The sequence below is a fragment of the Entelurus aequoreus genome, linkage group LG06 (assembly GCF_033978785.1).
Source record: "Entelurus aequoreus isolate RoL-2023_Sb linkage group LG06, RoL_Eaeq_v1.1, whole genome shotgun sequence".
Taxonomy (NCBI): domain Eukaryota; kingdom Metazoa; phylum Chordata; class Actinopteri; order Syngnathiformes; family Syngnathidae; genus Entelurus; species Entelurus aequoreus.
Window position 1 is genome coordinate 9,962,600 of NC_084736.1, and position 7,091 is coordinate 9,969,690.

Sequence of the window (7,091 nt, forward strand, 5' to 3'; positions counted from 1 at the left end):
TTTCACGTTTTATTCAACTCTGTTTCACTTTGTTTCAACTGTGTGTCACTTTTTTTCAACTCGGTTTCATTTTTTTTCTACTCCTGTTTCACTTTGTTTCAGAGTTCCACTTTGTTTCACCTATTTTAAACTTAGTTTCAACTGTGTTTTACTTTGTTTCACCTATTTTAAACTATTTATTCAACTCTGTTTCACTTTGTTTGAACTGTGTATCACTTTTTGTCAACTCGGTTTCATTTTTTTTCTACTCTGTTTCACTTTGTTTCAGAGTTCCACTTTGTTTCAACTGTGTTCCACTTTGTTTCACCTATTTTAAACTTAGTTTCAACTGTGTTTTACTTTGATTCAACCGTGTTTCACGGTTTCATCTCTGTGTCACTTTGTTTCAACTCTATTTTTCTTTGTTTCAATCGTGTTTCACTTTGTTTCCACTGTTTTACACTTCGTTTCAACTGTTTCACTTCATTTCAACTCGGTTTCTTTGTTTCAACTCTTTTATTTTGTTTCAACCATGTTTCACTTTGTTTCAACTGTTTTACACTTCATTTCAACTTTGTTTTACTTTGTTTCAACTGTGTTTTACTTTGTTTTAACTGTGTATCACTTTTTCTCAACTCAGTTTCATTTTTTTTCAACTCTGGTTTCACTTTGTTTCAGAGTTCCACTTTGTTTTACCTATTTTAAACTTTGTTTCAACTGTTTACACATTGATTCAACCGTGTTTCACGGTTTCATCTCTGTGTCACTTTGTTTCAACTCTATTTTTCTTTGTTTCAACCGTGTTTCACTTTGTTTCCACTGTTTTACACTTTGTTTCAACTGTGTTTCACTTTGTTTCAACTCTCTTTCTTTGTTTCAACTCTTTTATTTAGTTGCAACCATGTTTCACTTTGTTTCAACTGTTTTACACTTCATTTCAACTTTGTTTTACTTTGTTTCAACTGTGTTTTACTTTTTTTTAACTGTGTATCACTTTTTCTCAACTCAGTTTCATTTTTTTTCAACCCTGGTTTCACTTTGTTTCAGAGTTCCACTTTGTTTCACCTATTTTAAACTTAATTTAAACTGTTTACACATTGATTCAACCGTGTTTCACGGTTTCATCTCTGTGTCACTTTGTTTCAACTCTATTTTTCTTTGTTTCAACCGTGTTTCACTTTGTTTCCACTGTTTTACACTTTGTTTCAACTGTGTTTCACTTTGTTTCAACTCTCTTTCTTTGTTTCAACTCTTTTATTTAGTTTCAACCATGTTTCACTTTGTTTCAACTGTTTTACACTTCATTTCAACTTTGTTTTACTTTGTTTCAACTGTGCTTTACTTTGTTTTAACTGTGTATCACTTTTTCTCAACTCGGTTTAATTTTTTTTTTACTCTGTTTCACTTTGTTTCAGAGTTCCACTTTGTTTCACCTATTTTAAACTTAGTTTCAACTGTGTTTTACTTTGATTCAACCATGTTTCACGGTTTCATCTCTGTGTCACTTTGTTTCAACTCTATTTTTCTTTGTTTCAACCGTGTTTCACTTTGTTTCCACTGTTTTACACTTCGTTTCAACTGTTTCACTTCATTTCAACTCGGTTTCTTTGTTTCAACTCTTTTGTTTTGTTTCAACCATGTTTCACTTTGTTTCAACTGTTTTACACTTCATTTCAACTTTGTTTTACTTTGTTTCAACTGTGCTTTACTTTGTTTTAACTGTGTATCACTTTTTCTCAACTCGGTTTAATTTTTTTTTTACTCTGTTTCACTTTGTTTCAGAGTTCCACTTTGTTTCACCTATTTTAAACTTAGTTTCAACTGTGTTTTACTTTGATTCAACCATGTTTCACGGTTTCATCTCTGTGTCACTTTGTTTCAACTCTATTTTTCTTTGTTTCAACCGTGTTTCACTTTGTTTCCACTGTTTTACACTTCGTTTCAACTGTTTCACTTCATTTCAACTCGGTTTCTTTGTTTCAACTCTTTTGTTTTGTTTCAACCATGTTTCACTTTGTTTCAACTGTTTTACACTTCATTCCAACTTTGTTTTACTTTGTTTCAACTGTGTTTTACTTTGTTTTAACTGTGTATCACTTTTTCTCAACTCAGTTTCATTTTTTTTCAACTCTGGTTTCACTTTGTTTCAGAGTTCCACTTTGTTTCACCTATTTTAAACTTAATTTAAACTGTTTACACATTGATTCAACCGTGTTTCACGGTTTCATCTCTGTGTCACTTTGTTTCAACTCTATTTTGCTTTGTTTCAACCGTGTTTCACTTTGTTTCCACTGTTTTACACTTTGTTTCAACTGTGTTTCACTTCGTTTCAACTCTCTTTCTTTGTTTCAACTCTTTTGTTTAGTTTCAACCATGTTTCACTTTGTTTCAACTGTTTTACACTTCATTTCAACTTTTTTTTACTTTGTTTCAACTGTGCTTTACTTTGTTTTAACTGTGTATCACTTTTTCTCAACTCGGTTTAATTTTTTTTCTACTCTGTTTCACTTTGTTTCAGAGTTCCACTTTGTTTCACCTATTTTAAACTTAGTTTCAACTGTGTTTTACTTTGATTCAACCGTGTTTCACGGTTTCATCTCTCTGTCACTTTGTTTCAACTCTATTTTTCTTTGTTTCAACCGTGTTTCACTTTGTTTCCACTGTTTTACACTTCGTTTCAACTGTGTTTCACTTCATTTCAACTCGGTTTCTTTGTTTCAACACTTTTATTTTGTTTCAACCATGTTTCACTTTGTTTCAACTGTTTTACACTTCATTTCAACTTGGATTTACTTTGTTTCAACTGTGTTTGACTTTGTTTCACCTATTTTAAACTTAGTTTCAACTGTGTTTTACTTGTTTTAACTGTTTACACTTTGATTCAACCGTGTTTCACGGTTTCATCTCTGTCACTTTGTTTAAACTCTATTTTATTTTGTTTAAACCATGTTTCACTTTGTTTCAACTGTGTTTCACTTTGGTTTCAACTCTCTTTGTTTCAACTCTATTTTACTTAGTTTCAACTGTTTCACTTTGTTTTAACATTTTCTTTGTTTCAACTCTTATTTTGTTTCAATCTTGTTTCAACTGTTTTACACTTCATTTTAAATTTGTTTTACTTTGTTTCAACTGTGTTTTACTTTGTTTCAACTCTTTTTCACTTTGTTTTAACTGTTTCACTTTTTTCAACTCTGTTTCACTTTGTTTCAACTGTGTTCCACATTTTTTTTTTACTGAACGAGACACCCAGAATGTACATGGAAATAATGTGGGTTTTACAAAATTAATTACGAAGGATTAAACACTGAATATTGACAACATATGAACGTCACACAGCCTCTCGATCGACATATTTTATTTTGTAATAGTATTGTTAAAATGTGCCGTGGGCCGTTAAAAATGAGCTGTGAGCCACAAATGGCCCCAGGGGCCACAGTTTAGACCAGTGTTTTTCAACCACTGTGCCGCGGCACACTAGTGTGCCCGTGAGACACAGTCTGGTGTGCCATGGGAGATGATCTAATTTCACCTATTTGGGTTAAAAATATTTTTTGCAAACCAGTAATTATAGTTTGCAAGTGATGTGTTGTTGTTGAGTGTCGGTGCTGTCTAGAGCTCGGCAGAGTAACCGTGTAATACTCTTCCATATCAGTAGGTGGCAGCCGGTAGCTAATCGCTTTGTAGATGTCGGAAACAGCGGGAGGCAGAGTGCAGGTAAAAAGGTGTCTAATACTGAAACCAAAAATAAACAAAAGGTGAGTGCCCCTAAGAAAAGGCATTGAAGCTTAGGGAAGGCTATGCAGAACGAAACTAAAACTGAACTGGCTACAAAGTAAACAAAAACAGAATGCTGGACGACAGCAAAGACTTACTGTGCAGCAAAGACGGCGTCCACAAAGTACATCCGAACATGACATGACCATCAACGATGTCCCCACAAAGAAGAATAAAAACAACTAAAATATTCTTGATGGCCAAAACAAAGTGGATGCGGGAAATATTGCTCAAAGGAAGACATGAAACTGCTACAGGAAAATACAGACAAAACAGGAAAAGCCACCAAAATAGGAGCAAAAGACAAGAACTAAAACACTATGCGCGGGAAAACAGCAAAAAACTCAAAATAAGTCAGGGTGTGATGTGACAGGTGATGACAGTACACCTACTTTGAGACAAGAGCTATAGTGATGCATGCTTGGTTATGCTTTAAAGTCATATCCAACAATTGCGAGAACACATTTTTATTGTCTACAGAGTTTCATTTTTTAATGATTTCTGCTGGTGGTGTGCCTCCGGATTTTTTCAATGGAAAAAAATGCGCCTTGGCTCAAAAAAGGTTGAAAAACACTGATGTAGACACCTTTTAAAGCTTTTCTCAAGACTATGGAAGAGAACACAACCTTTTATATAGATTTTGCTACCAAACCTGCAGAGTGCACTGCAAAAACTGGAATCTAAGTAAGATGAAATATGTCAAATAAGGGTGATATTTGCTTATTTTCTGTCTGATAAGATAATTCTTCTCACTAAGCAGATTTTATGTTAGTGTTTTACTTGTTTTAAGGGTTTTGGTCCTAAATGATCTCAGTAAGATATTACAGCTTGTTGCTGAGATTTGATGACCTATATTGAGTAAAACATGCTTGAAACTAGAATATCAACTGTTGCAAAGCTGTATCATCAACACTCACAAGTATAAAACTACTTTTTTTAAAGTAATAATTTCTTACTTCAAGCATGAAAAAAAAAAATCATGATGCCGAGCGCATATCATTATGTCAAGATAATGGCACTAGCATTTACTTCATTTAAGAATATTTTTCAACATATTGAGCAAAAAGGTCTCTTTTTTTCTGCCAAGAAAAGTGCACTTGTTATTAGTGAGAATATACTTATTTTAAGGTATTTTTGGGTTAATTGAGGTTAGCTAATTTTACTTGTTTTGGAAAGTCTTGACAAGCCAAATTTTCTTGTTCTATTGGCAGATAATTTTGCTTAGTTCAAATAAAATACCCCTAATTTTTATATATTTTTTTCTTGTTTTTGAACACTGACTTTTCAGTGTACTGAGTTTTATTTTTTTAATGATTTCTGCAGGTGGTGTGCCTCCTGATTTTTTCAATGGAAAAAAATGCGCCTTGGCTCAAAAAAGGTTGAAAAACACTGCTTTAGACACCTTTGAAAGCTTTCCCCAAGACTATGGAAGAGAACACAACCTTTATACACTGCAAAAAGTCAGTGTTCAAAAACAAGAAAAAAAAAAATACAAAAATTAGGGGTATTTTATTTGAACCAAGCAAAATTATCTGCCAATAGAACAAGAAAATTTGGCTTGTCAAGACCTTCCAAAACAAGTAAAATTAGCTAACTTCAATGAACCCAAAAATACCTTTAAATAAGTATATTCTCACTAATAACAAGTGTACTACTATATGAGTACGTATTTTCTATTGTTTCATTGAAAAACAATTTTTTTTTTAGACATGTATCTCGTGTGCACGAGAAACTTTTTATAAAGTTATTAAAAAAAAAAAATTTTTTTTAAATAAATGTATTTTTTTTTTTTTTAGACATGTATCTAGTGCTCAAGAGAAACTATCTCGTGTGCACGAGAAACTTTCTATAAAGTTATTAAAAAAAATAAAAAAATAAAAAAATAAAAACAATTTTTTTCCCCCCATGTCCCTTTAGGGGCTCCATACTTTCTTTCTATTTTGGGAGAAAAAATATATACAGTCGTGTACCCAAAAATACCTTAAAATACGTATATTCTCACTAATAACAACTGTACTACTATATGAGTACGTATTTTCTATTGTTTCATTGAAAAACAATTTTTTTTTTAGACATTTATCTCGTGTGTAAGAGAAACTATCTCGTGTGCACAAGAAACTTTTTTTAAAGTTATAAAAAAAAAAAAAAATTTTTTTTTTTAGACATGTATCTCATGCGCAAGAGAAACTATCTCGTGTGCACGAGAAACTTTTTATAAAGTTATTAAAAAAAAATAATAATAAATTTAAAAAAAATTGTATTTTTTTTTTTTTGGACATGTATCTCGTGCGCAAGAGAAACTATCTCGTGTGCACGAGAAACTTTTTATAAAGTTATTAAAAAAAATAAAAAAAATAAAAAAATAAATGTATTTTATTTTTTTATTTTTTTTTAGACATGTCTAAAAAAAAAAAAAAAAAAAAAAATTATATTCCCCCCCATGTCCCTTTAGGGGCTCCATACTTTCTTTCTATTTTGGGAGAAAAAATATATACAGTCGTGGACCCAAAAATACCTTAAAATAAGTATATTCTCACTAATAACAACTGTACTACTATATGAGTACGTATTTTCTATTGTTTCATTGAAAATAAAACAGCAAAGTCCATTTGGCTGTCATCTGTTTTAATTATGAGACACTATTGTGTCAAAGTCTTTTTTTTTTCCATGCTTGAAATAAGAAATTATAACTTAAAAAAAGTAGTTTTATACTTGTGAGTGTTGATGACACAGCTTTGCAACAGTTGATATTCTAGTTTCAAGCATGTTTTACTCAATATAGGTCATCAAATCTCAGCAACAAGCTGTAATATCTTACTGAGATCATTTAGGACCAAAACCCTTAAAACAAGTAAAAGACTCTAACATAAAATCTGCTTAGTGAGAAGAATTATCTTATCAGACAGAAAATAAGCAAATATCACCCTTATTTGAGATATTTCATCTTACTTAGATTTCACTTTTTGCAGTGTATAGATTTTGCTAGCAAACCTGCAGAGTAGCAGACGGACACGCCCGATCTGAATGGAAGCTGCAGGAAAAAAAAGAAAGAAAAAGAAAGATGTCTGTTCAAACCCTTCGCCCTCAACAGCCCCGCCCTTCCGTGTTTTGGCAGCTCCACGCCACAACTCCAAGTCTACTCCAGTAGAGCGTTGCATGTGTCAGGGGGGACTGCGGTGCGTGAGGCTCGCTGTAATTGGAGCGATCCGTTCCCTTTCGGCCCGCCGGGCTGCCGAGGCCGCGAGTGCAGGCGAAGGAGACTCGCTGCTCGCTCCAGAAGCTCACTATTGTTCTCCACTGCACCACGGCGACCTTTGACACTCGCACTTCTGCTCCGC